We start from the raw sequence: 21,384 nt of genomic DNA, 5'->3' as shown, positions 1-21,384 counted from the left end.
TAAGTGGGTTGCTGGTCTTAGTAACATGGAGGACCAGAAACATTAATAACATTGATTTTTGTGGAGTTTAGTGAGAAGAAAATTCAGACCAGAGAAGGCATAGAAAAGCACAAAGATGAAGCATTGGTGGACTGTTCAAAAGTTTAATTGAAAGAACAATTGCAAATAGCATGCTATCATTAAAAATACATGACTTTAATATTGGGCATAGTTTGTGTTTTTCAAGTTTTCATCATTCAACCAGAAAATTGTTTATAATACTAAATAGATTACAATGTCATTTGACCAAGAAAACTAAACACATATGAAATTGTAATTGATTTGAGGAATGTCAAATTCAATATGCCAGTCATGAAGTAAGAAAACACAGAGATGAAAGTTTAATTTAAGAATGTTTTGGATGTTATACATCATAAATGACTGGATCCTTTAGGAAAATGAAATACATGAACAGTTACTTTTTTATTTCAATAAGCCCTTGCTGTCTTTGCAAGTGCAATCTGTAAGAGTTGCTCAATAAGTATGTTTCTTATGGTTGGAATATAAAAACTAACTTTTTATTTAAAGTTACTTGGGATTGTAATTGGTTTCAGGGCCTAATCCAACAGAGTTTTGACATATTCTCCTCAAAATATATACTCTTTGCTCAAACTAGCCCTTCTTTGTGGGGTACCTTTCCTATAATAATTTTTCTGGGGAGCTGGATTTTGCTCTCAAAAATCCTCACATTCCGTCTTCCTAAAATTTTCCCTAACATTTGCAGGTAGGGTCTTTGCCTCTTGGTTCCATGGAGCTTCTCTGTGAGGTCCTTTGTATTATCTTGCCTCATTGCTCTAATTTTTGCCTACTTGCCCCTGTTTGCCTCTGGAGTGTCAGTCCTAACCAAGTTAGGTCTGTATTCTCTTCAACCTTGTAATATGATGTTACTAGCTGAAAAACAGACTTCCTGACTCATAATAAAAAAAAAAAAATAGGTGTCTAAAAATGATGATGAAACAGTTAATTAATTAATTAATTAATTGCCTTGTGAATTTCTCTAACCTGTACCTGTTGCTGGGGGAGTCGATTTCAACTCATAGTGACCCTTTAGGACAGAGCAGAACTGTCACATTGGGTTTCCAAGAAATGGTTGATGGATTGGAACTGCTGACCTTTGGTTAGCAACTGTAACTCTTAACCACTGTGCCACCAGGGCTCTGTGGATTTCTCCAGTACAGGAAAATAAACAAAAAAACAAAGAAACTAGCATGCTTCATCATAATTTTAATGGAATTGCTCTAATATGATCATTAATTTAGTATTCTGTTTTCCAGTTAATAATATTGAGTTACCTTTAATGGAATTAGTAGAATGTTTCTGTAATATTCCAGACCTAAATTTCTGAAGTATATTACATAAGAATATGGTGGAGTCTTGGGTCTCAGGTTTCTCCTTTAGCTGACTCTTTTCAGGTTTTTTTTTTTTTTTCTTTCTTTCTTTTTCATTCATAATTTCTTACTCTATATTTTCACATGTAGTTTTCTTTTTTTCTCAATTAGATACTAAAATGTTTTGTATATTATATAACAATATTATTACCCTTTAAAAACTATTTATTTCCAATTCAATATGTATTGGTAAATGAAGGCTCATGTAGGGAAATAGCCAAAATCACAGTTAAATAATACTATGCTATAGATTTGTACAAATTAAATCTCAAAATATGTGTCATCTACCCTCTCAAAGCTTACATTTAAATTGGAAAATAATGATGTACAGTTGGACAGCAAATTTACTTGAACATAAACAAATAAAACATAACATCTTTATCTCCATAATTAAATCTTCCTAGTTGCTGGGAAGAGGTAATTGGGTTGGTATTTAAAATGTCATTTAATGGTATCTCTGTGTCTTCTAATTTACACAGCATTATTTGAATAAATATTCAGTCATGTCAAAGGTGAGTTTTCTAATGGGACTTTTCCCCTCACCTTTTCTTCCCCAGGATGGAGTCTGGTTCTAAGAAAAAGTATATGATCATCAAGTCTTTGGAGGGGCTGAGTGCATGGGTAGAGGAGAGGTCTCCATCTGCTTCTAGCTGTAAGTGATCCAGTCAGCACTCCAGAGTGACTCATCTTATTCTCATGTGTGTATTGGATGGCACATTCCAGGGCCTGTCCCTGGATTTCTTGATTGTATCCCCTGTTGATACATGCTACTTGTGGGATTTAACTCATAGTCCGTTCTCTCATCCTGGGTACTAAAACTAGTGAGTTGGTCATCGCCCCTTGCTGATTGATTTATCTCAGGTTCCCTTGGCACTGTACCACCCAGAGCCTTCATAGTCCACCCTATAGCTAGCTATAAGACAAATGCTCATTTTGTCTCTGTATAAAGACTCCCTATGGCAAACCCTCAATTAATCAGTTATTTTACACTTTTCCACAGAGAATGTGAACCTTGTGGCTTCCTTCTATACCACACAGGACCCAAGGATGGGCAAGAAGTTCAACCTCAGGCTGCCTCTTGGCTCATCATTGTCCTGTACTCTCTGTGTCCCCAGGTTGCCCCGAAGACCTCTATTAGATTGGGCTGCTCCTCCGGGTTTGAAATGGAAGCCAAGAAAAAAGTCTCACATGGTTTCCACTAAACATATCTCCTCAGTTTGATTCCAGATAAATGAAGCCAGTAATGCTCCTCATGGTGGCTTCCACACCCTGTATCACCTTTTCCTTTCCACAGTCCACTGTGGAGGAAGGGCAGGGTTTATATGATTTCCCTTATCTGGAATGAAATGTCCATGCATTATACTCACTCACGATATTCCTGGGAGTCTTTCACACTGCTCACCTCCTTGCAAAAATAGTGTTGGTCTGGATGCTAGGAGAAATACAAGCTTACCAATAAAAGAAAACGTAAAACATAGTTTTCCTATACCAACACCGGAAACGCTGGTGGCGTAGTGGTTAAGAGCTACGGCTGCTAACAAAAAGGTCAGCAGTTCGAATCCACCAAGTGCTCCATGGATATCCTATGGGGCAGTTGTAATCTGTCCACAATGAATTGGAACCAACTTGATAGCAACAGAATGGGTTTTATATGAACACTATGATTAGAGTGTGAATTGAAGTATATGATAATAAACATTGACATTTTACCTCTTCCGTAAAGTAGACTACTAAGGGAGCAGAAACAACAAAATTATGAAAGGGAATATTGACAAATTAACCTCTGTATTTTGTTATTGACTATTTATTCTAAGTATGATTTTTTTTTTTATGATTTAAAGATGATGATTAGAACTGCTGAACTATTATTTTTCTCCTAAATTGAACATAATTACACTTTTACTGATCATTCAAAAGCTTCAATTTTCCAAAACTTTCTTTCGTTTTTCACTTAAATCTTTGGCTTACTCTGTTGCTTTGGCTGACGAAGGGACATCAAACCAGGAGTACTTTTCACAGGCTGAAAAAAAAAAAAAAGGATGAGGGCTGGAATAAAGCCAGAGTGAAGTCATAAAAGCAACAGACCTCAGTGGACATTCACTCTTGCTCTGAGAAGCTTTCTTTGAACACTACTTCCCAACCTGGTCCCATTAACAACTGATTTCTTTCTTATTTTTACCACTCTTTGTGTTGACATTTTTGATTTGATTTGCTTTATTAGCTCTTATCTCATTCGACTGCTGTTCATTGTGCTGGAATATATAATTAAAACAATTAGCCCATTTCTGCTTATGTTTCTTACTATTTTCTTTTACCTCCTGACCTTACCCTTCATCCTCCTCTCCAATTATTGACTAGTCTCTCTCTGATTTCTGAGTATCATAAACCAAACCCTAAATGCATACAAGAGGGACACACAATGAACAGAGAAACCTGCTTTACCAAAAGGGTCCTTGAGGGTAGGAAAGAAGGACCATTTAGCAAAACCTGTGTGAACCAACTATCATACTTACGAGGAATAGATATTTCCAGAGTAACTAATGGATCTGCTCCCTTCCCAACACTTTTGCATGGTGTTAAATTTCCCAAAACAGGATAGTTACAGCCCCAGGTAACACTGCTGTAAGGGCTCTTCAGGCAAAGGACCACTATGAAATTCCCACTTCCATGTAGGAATGAGATTCTGAAATGAAAAATAATTTATTTGACTTAAAATCATAAAGATACATTTCACCCATGCATGAGTGATTGGCCAGAAAATGTCCCAGCTGCACTTGTTCATGCTCTTTGTTTCTTTCCATAGCCTGGGACCTACTTGAAAGCAGACGCCAAGCTAATCTCAGGACACAGTAGAGGGCCTAGATCAGAGTAAGGGTTTGTTCATTTGGAATGAATTAATATCATCCATTTATCTCTGAATTTATGGTAGAATCATAGTTTTCAATGCTACTTTTAGCCAAGAAATTATTTGTTCAAACGAAATCTCACTAAGAATTAGAAAAGGCAGAAAATAGAAGGTGGGTTATATTGGGCATAAGCACAAAAGTAGACTACTAAGCGTGTCAAGCCTCATTTTTATCTTATAAAATGCATAGGAATTTTTTTCCCCAAAATGTGTGCACCTTTTTTTTTTTAATAGAATAGTTTTCAAACTTATAGTAGACAAGTTTTTTAAAAAAGGAAATCCTATATGGGTCTCCTAATATATAAAACTGATAAAACCAATTCAGTAATTCCTCTGAGAATTTAATTCTTTGGGAGAAACTACTTCCTTATTTACAGAAGCCTTGAAATATATCTTCAAGAATACAAGCATTTCAAGGAAGATAGCATGAAACTAACTGTTTTCATGTAAGGTGTCTGTTTTGTAATATGTATTGATAGAAAATGTGATGCTTCAGGAGAAAAGCAATTTTCTGCTATGCTTCAGTTCTTCCTTTGGCCCTTTTTTCCATGGAGACAAGAAGAGATGGGGGATATTTTGCACCTACGTTAGTTTGAAGAGCAGGAAAATGTTCTGGCCTGTTTAGTTGAATCATCAAAACAAAGGGTAAAGCTTTGTTCTGTGTGTTGGTTTTCCCATGAAAGCATTTTATATGTGTATCAATACATCGATTATTCAGTATTAATAATAATATTCATAAATGTATTATTATATAAGCAATGACATTTTTTCAAGAGCAATTCTCCTATCAGAGGGGTATTAGGTATTGCCTTTAAGACTTAATTTTGACTTGGAGTGTCCATGAACATATATATGTGCTATTGTTCACTTCACTACTGAAGGAAATAATACAGCAACTCTAGACAAGAGACCGAATAAGAGAAAACACTTCCTTTGTGTAGTTCTGCCTAAATTAAACACTCAAACTTTTCAGTCTCTTCAAAGCTACTTGCTATCCTGTTTCCTGGGTTTAAGTGTGATGTGAAACAGACCTAGGGGTTGTGAACTTTTCTGGGATGAAAGCTGCCATGTGACTGAAATATTTTGTGATTAATGTACATTCATTTTGCTTTTGATAGCGTTCAGTGTTGATTCAAGTTTTTTTGAGGTAATTAAAAAATCTGACTCGGTGAGTTACTGCTATGTGTAGTTTGAACTGCTGTGATCTCTGGAATATTTTGTGCCTATATGATTTAAAGAGTTGGCTTGAAGTACATGACTTCAGCCCTTTGGCTGCCTCTTATTCCAATGCTCAGCTAATAAAGAACACCTTGTTGCAGTTTGAGCACTAACCTTTTCTATTATCCAACTCCTTAGAAATCCATAAGGCAAGAACAAATGGAAACAAATGGCAGCTGCCTAGGAAAGGGGAAAGCTCCAAGAGAGTTGTTTCATGGGTGCAAGGACCTATTTGAGCCCTTACTGTGTATGCACATCAAAGCCCATCCCTATGCATGTAAGTTTCATCTGTCCATGAAACCTTCCCTCCCTATTCCCTATTCTTCGCTTGAATTCAGAAATAACGTTGTTGTTGTTAGGTGCCCTCAGGTAGATTCCAGCTCATAGTAACCCTATGTACAACAGAACAAAACACTGCCTGGTCCTGTGATTCTCACCATTGTAGTTAGCTTGAGGCCATTGTTTCGGCCACTGTGCCAAACTGCGTCAATCCATTTCGTTGAGGGTCTTGTTCTTTTTTACTGGTCCTCTACTAAGCATGATGCCCTTCGTCACGGATTAATCCTTCCTGATAATATGCCCAAAGTATATGAGACTTGTCTTGCCACCCTTGCTTCTAAGGAGCAGTCTGACTTTACTTCTTCCAAGACAGATTTGCTTGTTCTTTTCACAGGCCATGGTATATTCAATATTCTTCGCCAACATCATAATTCAACGGCATCAGTTCTTCTTCAGTCTTCCTTATTCGATCCAGCTTTTACATGCATATGAGGCAATTGAAAACACCCGGGCTTGGGTGAGGTGCATCTTAGTTTTCCAGGTGACATCCTTGCTTTTTAATACTTTGAAGAGCTCTTTTGCTGCAGATTTGCCCAATGCAAGAAGTTGTTTGATTTCTTGACTGCTTCCATGGGCATTGATTGTGGATCCAAGTAAAATGAAATCCTTGACAACTTCAATTTTTTTTTTTCCATTTACAACAGTATTAATTGGTCCTCGTCTCTACTGCCCCACCACCCTTCTGTCTATTTGTCTTAATGCGGTGACTTGAGTGTTGCTATGATGCTGAACAGGTTTCAGCAGGGCTTCCAGACTAAGACAGACTAGGAAGAAAGATCTGGGGGTCTGCTTCTGAAAAGCTGCCGACGAAAATTTTATAGTGAACAGCAGAGCATTGTTAGATATCGGGCTGGAAGATTGTATAGTGTTGGAAGACAATACACAATAGCTGCGACAATGGACTCAAACATATCAATGATATTGAAGATGGAGCAAGGCCTGGTGACATTTTGTTCTGTTGTACATAAGGTCACCATGAATAGGAGCCCAATCTTTATTGCCATAGCACATTGTAAGGAAGAGAAGATATATCTATTAGTAGGTATTTCATTCTGCATTATGTCATAGTTTACATGTTTTTCTTGCCCACTACTTCGTAAGATCTTTAGAGAGGTTAGGAAATACCACTGATTTAATTTTTAGTTTCTTTTATGCCCATGCACAGTAAATTCTCTCTCCCAAAACAGAGCACAGTACCTGCTTAGCTTACAGTGCAAATAATCAATTAAATTAATATTGAATGTTCTCCGTTCTTTTGGCGTTTATAAATCATTCAAAGAGACAAGAGCAAATACTTAGTTTCTCCCATCCCACCCCCACGTATTATTGACTTTTAGTGCAAAAGGAGTTAAGCTAAGGGAGTTTGGATCAGACAATTACATCATTTCTTCAAAAACTTCATATGTGTATCTTAAAAATTCTTAGTTACATAGTCTCTGTTCTTATTTACCTTTTCTCTTAAAATTTCTTAAAAAATCTTTTTTAACACTCTAATGTATATGTGGGATATTACTTATTGGAATATCCTGGTTCATAAATTTAGGTTAAATAGACCTGCATTTTTTACAGCTTATTGATATATCACTGGCGTACAATTAACTGCATATATTTAAATTATAGAATTTGGTGAGTTTTAAAATATTTACGTACACTTAAAATCATCACCATAATCAAGATGATGAACATGTCCATCGCACCCAAAGGCCTCCTCATACCCTTTGTAATACCTCCCTCATGTCTTTCCCTACAGTCCCCCAAACTAGGCAGAGACTGCTCTACGTCCATCTTCTAAATTAGTTTTCATTTTCATGAATTTTATATAGATTAGAAGTTTATCTATTTGTTGTTGTTGTTATTATCCAAGAAGCAGCTCTTGGCTTCATTAATTTTTTTCTTTTTTTCCTTCCCCTTGATTTCTGTTGTCTTCATTATTTTCTTTCTTCGATTTACTTTGGAATGAATTTTCTTTAGCTTTTATGGTTTCTTAAGAGGTGAGTTTTAAGGTCATTGATTTGAGTTTTTTTTTTTTTTTTTAAATATAGGCCTTTATTTTCATAAATATCCCTCTAAGCACTGCTTTTAGTGTTCCTCACCAATTTTGATATGTTTTGTTTTCAGCTTTATTTGGCTTAAAATACTTTAGAAGTTCATTTTTTATTTCTTCTTTGACTGATAGGTTGTTTGCTGCTGTTGTTAGTTGCTGTCTAGTCAGATCTGACTCACAGCAACCTCATGTATAACGGCAGGAAATATCGCCTGCTCCTACACCATCCTTACAATTTTTGGTAGGTTCATGTCCATTGTTGCAAGCCTCCTGTGTCAATCCATCTCGTGGATGGTTTCTCTGGTTTTTGCTGACCCTCTGTTTTCCCAAACATGATGTCATTTTCTAGCAATTGATTTTTCCTGATGATGTGTCTCAAGCAAGCAAGACAAAGCCTCACTATTCTCATTTCTAAACAGCGTTCTGGGTGTATTTCTTCTAAGTCTCATTTTTTAGTTCTTTTGGAAGTCTGTAGTGTATTCAGCATTCTTCACCAACACCATAACTCAAATGCACCTCTTCTTTTTCACTGTTCCTTTTTCATTGTTCAGCTTTCACACGCATATGAGGTGATGGAAAATACCCTGGCTTGGGGCAGGTGAACTTGAGCCATCAAAGTGACGTCTTTGCTTTTTAACACTTTAAAAAAGATCTTTCAAAGAAGATTTTCCAAATGCAATCCATTGTTTGATTTCTTAACTGCCACGTCCATGAGCTTTGATTGTTGATCCAAGTAAAATGAGATACATGACATTTATCATTTTGTTTTTTATTGGTCCAGCTGTAAGGCTTTTCATTTTCTTTTTTTTTTTTTTAATCCTTTAAAACAAAGTTTATTATTAAACGTTCAGCCTACAAAAATAATATTTAAGGAATATGTGTAAAATATTAAGAATATAATACAATGAATACCCTTGTGTGTACCCAGCACACAGTTTAAGAAATAAGCGCCCTCTGTGTCCTTCCCCCTTCTCATTGTGTCTCATCTTGTTCATTGTCCCTCTGAGGTAACCAGTCTCCTGACTTTTACATCTGTTATTCCCTTGTTTTTTGTTATATGTTTCTGAACTATGTATTGTTTAATTTTGTATGTTTTGTTATATGCACAATTAAATATACATGGAATTATACTGTTAAATATTCTTCTGCAACTTCCTTTTTTTTTTCAGTACTGCATTCCTAAGCTAGCGTGCACTGCTTCAGCATTCAGCCGACTTTCACTTGGACAGATCAGCCTACATTCTTTTTTTTTTTGATTGTGCTTTGGGTGAAAGTTTACAAATCATGTCAGTCTCTCATACAAAAACTTATATACAACTTGCTATGTAACCCTAGCTGCTCTGCCTCTAATGTGACAGCACACACCTCCTCTCCTCCCTGTATTCCCCGTGTCCATTCAACTAGCTCCTCTCCCCTTCTTCCTTGTCATCTCCCCTCCAGACAGGAGATGCTCATATAGTCTCAAGTGTTTACTTGAGCCAAGAAGCTCATTCCTTATCAGTATCATTTTCTGTCTTATAGTCCAGTCCAACCTATGTCTGAAGAATTGCCTTCATGAATGATTCCAGTCTTGGGCTAACAGAGGGTCTGGGGGCCATGACCTCTGGGGTCCCTCCAGTCTCAGTCAGACCTTTAAGTCTGGTCTTTTTACAAGAATTTGAGGTCTGCATCCCACTGCTCTCCTGCTGCCTCGGGGTTCTCTGTTGTGTTCCCTGTCAGGGCAGTCATTGGTTGTAGCCGGGCACCATCTAGTTCTTCTTGTCTCAGGATGATGTAGTCTCTGGTTCATGTGGCCCTTTCTGTCTCTTGGGCTCATAGTCGCCTTGTGTCCTTGGTGTTCTTTATTCTCCTTTGCTCCAGGTGGGTTGAGACCAATTGATGCATCTTAGATGGCTGCTTGCTAGCGTTTAAGACCCCAGACGCCACTCTTCAAAGTGGGATGCAGAATGTTTTCATAATACATTTTATTATGCCAATTGACTTAGATGTCCCCTAAAACCATAGTCCCCAGACCCCTGCCCCTGCTACTCTGACCTTCGAAGTATTCAGTTTATTCAGGAAACTTCTTTGCTTTTAGTTTAGTCTAATTGTGCTGACCTCCCCTGTATTGGGTGCTATCTTTCCCCTCACCTAAAGTAGTTCTTATCTACTATCTAATTAGTGAATGCCCCTCTCCCACCCTCCCTGCCTCCCCCCTCTCATAACCACAAAAGAATGTTTTCTTCTCAGTTTAAACTATTTCTCAAGTTCTTATAATAGTGGTCTTATACAATATTTATCCTTTTGCAACTGACTAATTTCACTCAGCATAATGCCTTCCAGTTTCCTCCATGTTATGAAATGTTTCACAGATTCGTCACTGTTCTTTATCGATGTGTAGTATTCCATTGTGTGAATATACCATAATTTATTTATCCATTCATCCATTGATGGGCACCTTGGTTGCTTCCATCTTTTTGCTATTGTAAACAGTACTACAGTAAACATGGGTATGCATATATCTGTTTGTGTAAAGGCTCTTATTTCTCTAGGATATATTCCAAGGAGTGGGATTGCTGGATCATATGGTGGTTCTATTTCTAGCTTTTTTTTTTAAAAAAAATAATTTTTATTGTGCTTTAAGTGAAAGTTTACAAATCAAGTCAGTCTGTCACATATAAGCTTATATACACCTTACTACATACTCCCATTTACTCTCCCCCTAATGAGTTAGCCCGCTCCCTTCTTCCAGTCTCTCCTTTCGTGACCATTTGCTTTTCATTTTCTTATGTACAGATGTAATCTGTATTGAACACTGTAGTTTCTGACCTTCAGGATAAAGCGCATCAAGTCATCTCCACTTTCAGCAAGCAAGATTGTACGTACCACAAATTGTTAATGAATCTCACCAATTCTGATGCTACGTTCTTCTCCATAAGTCAGCATACAGATTGAATAGGTATGGTGAAAGGATTCACCTTTTCCGATATTAAACCACTCAGTATCCCCTTGTTTTATTCAAACGACTGCCTCCTCATCCATGTCCAGGTTCCACATGAGCACAATTAAGTGTTCTAGAATTCCCATTCCTCCTAATGTCATCCATAATTTGCTATGATCCATACAGTCAAATGCCTTCGCATAGTCAATAAAACACAGGCAAACATCCTTCTGGTTGGTATTCCCTCCCTTCAGCCAAGTTAATTTTTTCTCCTCATTATGGCTTGTATTTCCTGCTTCTTTGTACCCCTGTTAATTTTTCATTTGATGTCACCCTCCATGGTTTCAGGAAGTTTAGATTTCATGAGAATTTCAAATTTCATTCTAAATTTCCCCCATTTTGATCAGAATTATTCTATGGAGTCTTTGGTCAAAACTTCAGTAATGGTGACCAGGCACAATACAGCTCTGGTCTCATGGCAAAGGAGACGGTTGTTCACAGAGGTATATCCTCCTCCTATTCCTGACTCTCCTTCCTCCTCTGTTGTTTTGGCAATTGAAGACCAATTGTTATGTGTTGGGTGGTCACTTACAGAAGCTTTTAAGACCCCAGGCACCACACATCAAACTAGGAGTTAGAACAGAGGCACTAAACATGTTATTAGGCTAATTAACTGGAATGTATCATGAAATCACGACCCTAAATCTCCAAACCAACAAGCCAAACCCCATGAGGTTTTTAGTTGTACATAATCAGTCTTAGCAACCACTCTTTCTTTCTTTTTTTTTTTTGTCATTGTTGTAAATATATCTATCACACAACTTTTGGCAACTCACAGTTTTTACTGTAGTTTTTTACATCCCTGGTTAGTTTTATTCCTAGGAGTTTTACCTTTTTTTGGGGGGGGGGGCGGGTGGCTATTGTAAATGGTATTATTTTCTTCTCATAGTTCTCCTTGTTAGTGTAAAGTAAGCCAAATGATTTTTGAGTGTTGATCTTGAATCCTGCCACTTTGCTGAATCTATTAGACATAGTAGCTTTCCTGTGGAATTTTTGGGATTTTCTATGTATAAAATCATGTCACCTGTGAACAGAAATAGTTTTACTTCTTCTTTTCCTATTTGAATATTCTTTCTTTCCTTTTCTTGCCTTATTGCTCTGGCTAGGATTCCCAGTATAATATTGAATAAAAGTGGTGATAGCAGACATCCTTGTCTCATTCCCATTCTCATGGGAACAGTTCTCAGCCTTTCTCCGTTGGGAATAATGTTGGCTGTTTGTTTAGTATACGTCTTAGGCTGAATTTTCTAAAGAAGCAAAACCAGTGAAGTCTCTGTGTGTATGTATTTATATACATAAAACCAAACCTGTTGCCGTCGAGTAGATTCTGACTCATAGCAGCCCTATAGGACAAAGTAGAACTGCCCCATAGACTTTCCAAGGAGTACCTGGTAGATTCAAACTGCTGACCTTAGGTTAGCAGCCTTAGCACTAAACCACTACACCACCAGGGTTTCCATTTACATATATACATATATATGTGTATATATATACATTTAATATATATTATATATATATATACATATGGCCCACGAGTTTGTGGAGGCTGAAAAGTCCCAAATCCGTGGTCAGGCATCAGGTTGGAGGCTTCTCACTTGGTTGCAGGGGCTGACAAACCCACAATCAACAGGTCAGTCAACAGATTGTTGGCTTACAGGGCTGCAGAATTTGGGAAGTCCCAATATTTGGAGGTCAGATGGCAGGCTACTGGCTCACAGTGCTGCAGAATTTGACAGATCTCAGAATCTGCAGGTCAGGTGAAAAGCTACTAGTTCAAATCCCAAGAACTGGAGGTCAGATGATGACAAACTGGATGCAGCATTCAGAGACATAATTAGCTTTGCCAGAGCATCTATATATATTGGATGTAAGTTACACCCTTAAGGAAACTCCCCTTACATCAGATACTTGAATAAGACAAGGACTTCAGTAAGGGTGTGACCCTAGTAATGCTGTGACTTGAGTTACACTCTTTAGTAACGGCTGATTCAAGATACACCCCACAATAGTCCTGCCTCATTAACATACAGAGATTTAGGATTTACAACACATAAAATGGAGGATAATTCACAATACCACAAAATGGAGGATAATTACACAACACTGGGAATCATGACCTAGCCAAGTTCATACATAACATTAACCATCAGAGTATATATGCCCTTAATTATGCTGAGGAATTTCCCTTCTATTCCTGTTTTACTGAGAGTGTTTATCAGGAAAGGGTATTGGATTTTATCAAATGCCTTATCTGAATCAGGTGAGATGATCATGGGATTCTCTTCCTTTCTTTTTTTCATTTATGTGATGAATTACATGGAAGTATTCCACCCTTACATCCCTAGTATGAATCCCCCTTGATCGAGATGTATGCTTTTTTTTTTTTTTATATGCTGTCGAATTCTGTTGGCTAGAATTTTGTTGAGAAGTTTTACATCTATATTCATGAGGGATATTGGTCTGTAATTTTTCTTTTTTTGTGATGTCTTTTCCTGGGTTTGGTATCAGAGTGATGCTGGCTTCACATAATGAGTTAGGGAATATTCCTTCCTTCTCTACGTTTTGGAAGAGTTTGAGTAAAATTGGTGTGAACCCTTCTTTGAATATTTGTTATAATTCCCCAGTGAAGCCATCTGGGCTGGGGCTTTTTTTGTTGTTGGAAGTTTTTTTGGTGACCTTCTGAGTATTCTTGACCCATGAATTGAGAGATAAACCTGTTCCTCCTATAGTGTAGTATGAGCTCTAAAAAATTGTCCTTTCATACTTTTGGGTAGTTCTTTCCCTAGCCTCAGTTAGTGTCCTTACAGGTATGTGCTGATCAAAAGTTAGCTAGAGACTCAAAGGAACACTGCTGAAGATTTCTAAAACACTCTGTTTGCAGCTTTCTTCTCTACAGTTATCTGTCCTGTGAATTCTAGCTGCCTTGGCCTCCCTGGACCCACAACTCCATCTGCTCAACCTGAGTAACCACCAGAATTCACCTGAGTTAAATAACTGAGAACTTTTTTCAGACGTTAACCTGAGACAACTGTAGTATTCATTTTGTTCATTTCCTTTCTCATAGGAATTGGCTTTCACGGGCTAGTGTCATATGTCAAAAACCACAGTTTAATTTATTCTTTTTTTTTTTTTTAGGAGTAAATCCATTCCCTATTACTTTATCTTGGTTAAATGAAGTCTAATTTTTTTTAGATCAGAAATATATTTTTGATTAACAGTTCAACAAGAAATATAAAACAAAGTCTTATTATTTATCATTTTTATACTACTTGATGGTCACTCCAACATAGAGTACAAGTTTCATAAATTGCCACTTTCCATCTACCACTATGAGAGTGTCATGAAAACAACAGCAAGCAGTTGTAAAACATCATCACTATTCCCAAGAAGCTTATAATGTCTGCATAGATACATAAGAAATAATAAATTACTGTCAGGTCTTCACAAGTGAGTCATTAATTTATAAGGCCCAATCTACACAAGGATCAGCAATACAACTGGATGCTATTTTCTGTCTCTAAAACTTTGTTCCTGTTAAATGGTTATTGCTGGAATTATAGGAATTATAAATATTATGAAATATGATTGCATAATTGGAAATGTCTGTTACTGACCTTCGAATGGAGACAAATAGTTTATGATTAGGACAGTCTACCACTATCCGAGGAGCCCTGGTGGTGCGGTAGTTAAGTACTCGGCTACTAACCAATAGGTCAGTGGTTTGAATGCACCAGCCACAGCTTGGGAGGAAGATATGACAGTCTATTTCCATAAATATTTACAGCCTTGGAAACCCTATGTGGCAGTTCTACTGTGTCCTATAGGGTCATTATGAGTCGGAATTGACTGGATGGCAACTGTCTTGGTTTTTCTTTTTTTAAATTACTATCTGAAAAAAATCTAAAAATAAAATGTTCTTGTAAAACTGGAATTTGGATTTTAATAAACACTTAATCCCTTGTTTTTTTTTTTTTTAATCTGAAACTAGATATAAGTATTCTGGTATTTAAAGGTAGATGCATGAGTTACATGACTCTCCATTTCTCCTTTTTTAATAAACTTCAAACAATTACTCATTTGTTAACTTCAAATTTCTTTAGAATTCACAATTTCAGGATGTTGTGAAAAAAAAAACATAGATACTGTGAATGCAGTTTGCTCTGTGTACTTTAGACTTCAGAGTTTATTTGCTTGTTCTCCCAATTTTATTTCCTAAGGCACTAGGATTCATTCCTTCTTTGATCAGAACTCACTTCTCAGTCCCTTGATATCTCATGATATCCAAGGTAGAGTCTATCTTCTGAAAACAATAGTTCATTTTCACTGAGTATCTAACTGTATTTTCATAGAGTATCAAAATAAAATTCAGTATAGAGACTCAGTGCCTAGGTTTATGGGTTTTCATTCAACAAGAGTTATATTTTTTATTTTGCTTTCACTTAGTTCAAGTTTTTATTGGCGAAATTTGGCAGAACCAAAACTTTCAGGTAAGATCTCTCTGTCTTTTTCCTCTTTCTTAATCTAGTTGATATGTGAAGTAAGCTCTCTTTAACTGTTGCCTATTTCCTGTGTCCAACACAAATATGTTACATACCATTTCAATTACCTAATGAATTCTTTGCAAAGGTACTAATTTAAAGTTTCTATCCTTTTTTAGTTTTTTTTTACACTCAGCCTCAGGCAAATTTGATTTACAGGTCATCAGTAGAAATAAAAGAATTAAGATGCTGAATTATTGAATACCATGTGGAGAAGGATGAAGAAACACTACCCAGTGCGTACACCTAGTGTGAACTTGTATTATTTGCAAATGGAGAACAATCTGCAAACGTCATTATGGAAAGAATGCACCCCATGGTTGCTACATGGAAGGCAGAGCCTTAATTCCTTTCTTCACCTTGAAGTCAATCAGTCCAATGTCTGCTATTCCCCAACAACAGCAAGGCATTATAAATGTGATTAAAAAATGATTTTGTTGGATGTCTGACAGAATGGTTCCCACTGAGAAGGCAGGCACAGAAAAAGGAAAGTAGTTTAAGACATATTAATGAACAGAACATTTGCAAGGAAAATGCTTGAATTACTTTTTAAAAACCATGAACAAACTTAAAACCTGTATTACTATAAACTGAAAACACTCTTTAAAATTTTCTGGTGAAATACTTTGGGCTAACAGCTGAGAAGATCACCAGGCAATGAGATTCTCGTGATTTTTCTCGTCTTGTCTGAGTTAGTAAATGTTCGTAATCTGTGACTATTCTTGAGACGTTTCCAAAACAAAGTAATTAGAGAAAGCATCCCAGATCTAGCATGCTTATTTAAGCTATGCTTTGGAACCCTTTGTCGTTCAACCTTTTTAAGTTATTATTAATAAATTTTGCTCATGCTGAGAAGCTGCTTAGTGCTAAGAATCCCACACTTTATTTTCAACTCTTGAGCCATAAACCAAATTCAGGATTTAGTGTATTTCCTGGCCAAGTTTGAGACACCTACAGGAAGGTCCAAGTTCAAGAATACCAAAATATCTGTTAACCTCAGTAAGTAACAAAGTTGTCAACAGATCTGGGACTTTGTCCCTTGAAGTATTTGGTTGTGTCCAGGAAACTTTTTAGCTTTCGGTTTAGTCCAATTGTGCTGACTTCCTCTGTATTGTGTGTTGTCCTTCCCTTAACCTAAGATAATCCTTGTCTACTATCTAGTTAGTGAATTCTCCTCTCCCTCCCTTCCCACCCTCATAACCATCAAAGAACGTTTCTTTTGTGTTTAAACCTTTTCTTGAGTTCTTGTAACAGTGGTCTCATACAATATTTGCTGATTTGCAACTGACTAATTTAACTCAGCATAATTCCTTCTAGATTCATCCATGTTGTGAGATATTTTGCAAATTCGTCATTGTTTTTTATCATTTCCTAGTATTCCATTGTGTGCATATACCATTAATTAGTTTATCCATTCATCTGTTGATGGGCACTTAGGTTGTTTCCATCTTTTTGCTATTGTGAACTGTACTGCAGTGAACATGGGTGTGTGTATATCTGTTCGTGCAAGGGCTCTTATTTCTCTAAGATATATTCCTAGGAGTGGAGTTGCTGGATTGTATGCTATTCCTATTTCTAGCTTTTTAAGCAAGTTACAAATCGATTTCCAAAGTGAATGTAGCACTTTACATTCCCATTATCAGTGTATAAGTGTTCCAGTCTCTCCACAACTGCTCCAACATTTATTATTTTCTGTTTTTTGGATTAATGCCAGCCTTGTTGGAGTGCGATGGTAACTCCTTGTAGTTTTGATTTGCATTTCTCTAATGGCTAATGATCGTGAAGATTTCCTCATGTGTCTGTTAGCTGCCTGAATGTCTTCTTTGGTGAAGTGTCTGTTCATATCCTTTGCCCATTTTTTTATTGGGTTATTTGTCTTTTTGTTGTTGAGGTCTTGCAGTATCTTGTAGATTTTAGATATCAGACCCTGATCTGATATGTCTTAGCCAAAAATTTTCCCCAATCTGTAAATTGTCTTTTTACTCCTTTGGTGAAGTCTTTGGATGAGCTTAAGGGTTTGATTTTTAGGACCTCCCAGTTATCTAGTTCCTTTTCTGGTGTTTGTGCATTGTTAGTTATGTTTTGTATTTTGCTTATGCCATGTATTAGGGCTCCTAGCACTGTCCCTATTTTTTCTTCCATGATCTTTATCATTTTAGATTTTATATTTAGGCCTTTGATTCCTTTTGAGTTAGATTTTGTAACTGATGTGAGGTATGGGTGTTGTTTCTTTTTCTTCTTTTTTGCTGATGGAGATACAGTTATGACAGCACCATTTGTTAAAGAAACTGTCTTTTCCTCATTTAATGGACTTTGGGCCTTTGGTCAACTATCAGCTGTTCATAGGTGGATGAATTTGCATCTTGATTCTCAATTCTGTTCCATTGGTCCATGTATCTGTTGTTGTACCAGTACAAGGCTATTTTGATTACCGTGATGGTATATTAGGTTCCCAAATCAGGTAGTGTGAGGCCTCCCACTTTGTTCTTTTCCTTCAGTAATGCTTTACTTATCAGGGGGCTCTTCTCTTTCCATACAAACTAGATGATTTGTTTCTCCAACTCATTAAAAAATGTCATTGGAATTTGGATCTTTTTTGTATCTTTTTAGGCTTTATTTAGCTCTTTTTTATATTTAAGAGGAATTACTTAAAGACATATAATTTAGGCTTACATTTTATCTGATCTGAAAACTCTTGCTTTTTAAGTGGAGGGATTAGACCATTTTCATTTAATATAATTACGAGTGTTCTTTCATTTTGAATCTGTTGTTGTTGTTGCTGTGTGCCATCTTCATGACCATTGGTATGTTTGAGTCCATCGTCACATGTTGAGTCTACGGTAGACATCTTAGAGTCCCTGAAGTTTAATATCTCTTTCAATTTGGCAAGAGAGCTCCATTTTGCTTGGGATCTCCTCCTTACTCTGGTGTTCTAAAAGATGTCTCAAAGTAGAAAGTTCAGACAATTTTCTGAACTTTATCTTTTTAAATTTTAAATGAAGTGTTTTATGTTTTTTACAAATACAGTTTTAATTCTCAAAACTGTATTTGTAAAAAACATAAAAGTCTTGTTTTCTTTTATCCCTTTTTTTGGCATCATCTATTGATTTAGTAGACTAAAAAAAATCATTTGGAATAGCTCTGAGATTACTCATTAGAGTTTCCTAAATTTTCTGTCAGTTGCTCAATTACCTCTTTTCTCTGGGGCTGGTTATTTACTTGTTCACCATGCTCCTTTCCTTTGGTGCTGTTAGCTTTCTCAACTATTCACCCATTTTAATTACCAATAAAGATTTAATCAACTTATGGTTGATATGGAAACCCTGGTGGCATAATGGTTAAATGCTATGGCTGCTAACCAAAGGGTTGGCAGTTCAAATCTGCCAAGCACTCCTTGGAAACTCTATGGGGCAGTTCTACTCTATCCTATAGGGTCGCTATGAGTTGGAATCGACTCAGCAACACTGGGTTTGGTTTCTTTTTGTTTATGTGTCATCAAAAAAGAATCACCAACCCTACCCAACTGAATATCTTTAGGAAGTGACTCTTCATTTTTAGCCTAGGGACCCAAAAGAGAGTTGCTACCTGTACCTGTTGCTGTCACATACCTATTGCCTTCAAGTCCATTCCAACTCACAGTGATCCTATGGGATGGAGTAGAACTACCACATAGGGTTTCCAAGGAGCAGCTGGTGGATTCAAACTGCAGACCTTTTGGTTAGCAGCCAAGCTCCTAACCACTGCACCACCAGGAGTCCAGATTGTAGCTAGTGGGTGGTTATAAGTGTAGCAGGGAGTGAACCGAGGTAGGGGCAACTGACTTACTGATGTTTTTACAGGCTCCAAAATCAACCCAACAGCTAAAGAATATATTCTTGGAAATAATATAGAGATGAAGATATAGAGACAGAGACACAGACAGAGATAGAGATATATTTGTTCTCCACACATGCTAACATGAATTTGGAGTCCAGAAAGATTTTAGTGGCAGTAAGCAAGTTTTTTAAGAATCTTCTGGGCTGCGATATCCTCCAATCAGATTGTCATTCGTTGAAGCCCTATATCTACTAGGGGTTTCCATCTTCCATTCTGTACATTATAATGGATACATTATCTTTAGTACATATTTGCTTTGATATCAGTTGGGAGCAAGGAGAGTTATTGAGCATGTTTATTCTACTATTTTGAATCTAACACCTAAAGCTCAAGTTTTTAAATAGATTTTTAATTTATCATATATAAATGGAGTTGTTCTCCCAGTGTTTTCTGTTAAATGCCTGTCACTACTTTTATTATTATGCCAAAAATGCTTTCTCTTTTTATAGTGTCTATGTCCTACTCTGAGATTTTTCTTTCTGTTCAATTAAACACTACGATAATCACCACAGTGAGTGTGAACTAAAAATTATTTTCTGTTGAGTCACTATGAATGTCAGTACTCTCCCTGCATAACATTATTAAATATTACCTCTGGCTGTAGCATCCCAGATGCTCGGGTTTAAACATCTAGCGCAATTTTTTTAGTGCAAGTTGTACTTCTACTCTTTTTATGTCATTAAAAGTGATTTTCATATTAGCAAAAATGATTTGTATTTTCCACTATGTACAAAGTCGGAAAACTATTAAAAAAGTTAACAGTGAATCAGATGCTAAGTTTTCTCATTTGTGAAACTTTAGGATTGAACTATCCCTTAACTAAAGTGGCTTACAACACAAATTATTTTGATCTAGTCCAAAATTTAATTTTTATGCTCAAAGATACTCACTTTTCTTGTTCAACAATTTTAGATTAAGATAAATTAATAGATACAAGTTAAAAAAAAAAAAGTTAGCATGCCATTATTTTTTTCTTTATTAATCTAGTTATTTCATTCTGCTATTTCTGTCACCTGCACCTGCAAAAACACTTTTTTTGGAACCATAGAGGAAGAAAATATGTTTTGTAAATAATGACATATGGCTAAATGACTTTAGATTAAATGCTTTTTCTTATCCCTAAATGCCAAAATCAATTATTTCTTGCTAGTAATATTTTTTTAGTAATATACATACAGAAAACAGATATAATCATAAAACATAAAAAAAGGTCAAATTTATCTTAATTCTAACACACTTCTGTGGAGGAAATTAATCAAAACTCTATAGATTGACTTCTAAAGAAGGGAGTGAAATCTATAACACTAAAATATTTATTTCTAAGAAGTGGTAAAAAACATATTGGCTGACTTATGTAAAATATATTTGGATACTTTTTTTTTAATATGCCATTGAAAACTACCAATTTTAAAGAAATACACCGAATTCAACCTAATGTGTCCCTTTCATCTGTAGCGCTGTAGCAGTGTGTCTTATATGCAAATGACTGTTATACAGGAATTTATTATCCCTTTGATGAAAGTTTATACATCTAATAACCTTATTGTCCATTTACACCTGTTTTACATAGATCGTTTACCTCAAGGGGAAAGCCCATGGATTTGGTTGGGTCTTATACTGTAGTTTTAATACATTGTTCTACTCTTCTGACATAATGTTGGCTTTCACCACATAATTAACATAATAATTCCAAAGATATCCATCATATTTTCCTTTTAAACATTATAAGATTTCACAAATATGATAAACATTTCTAACTGCAATCATTCATCCATTTTAATTTCACATTTATTTGTTAAGCTGTCATCTAAAACTCAGTTGATTGTTTAACGATTTTCAATGAACAATAAGTGATTATTATTAAGTCATCCATTCATCTTTGTTAACATTGTTTCAAAAAGCATGCTTTCCAGTTTCCTGTAATGTCATAAGAAACAGATTCCATTTAAATTTAAAATTCAGTATGAAATATCTTCTTCTTTCTTTATAAATTAAATGTAACCAAAATAAAACAAACAATTCAACAGCTACATAAATTGCTATTGATAATAACATTA

The sequence above is a fragment of the Elephas maximus genome, chromosome 10, assembly GCF_024166365.1.
Source record: "Elephas maximus indicus isolate mEleMax1 chromosome 10, mEleMax1 primary haplotype, whole genome shotgun sequence".
Classification (NCBI taxonomy): Eukaryota; Metazoa; Chordata; class Mammalia; order Proboscidea; family Elephantidae; genus Elephas; species Elephas maximus.
This window is presented reverse-complemented; position numbering follows the sequence as displayed.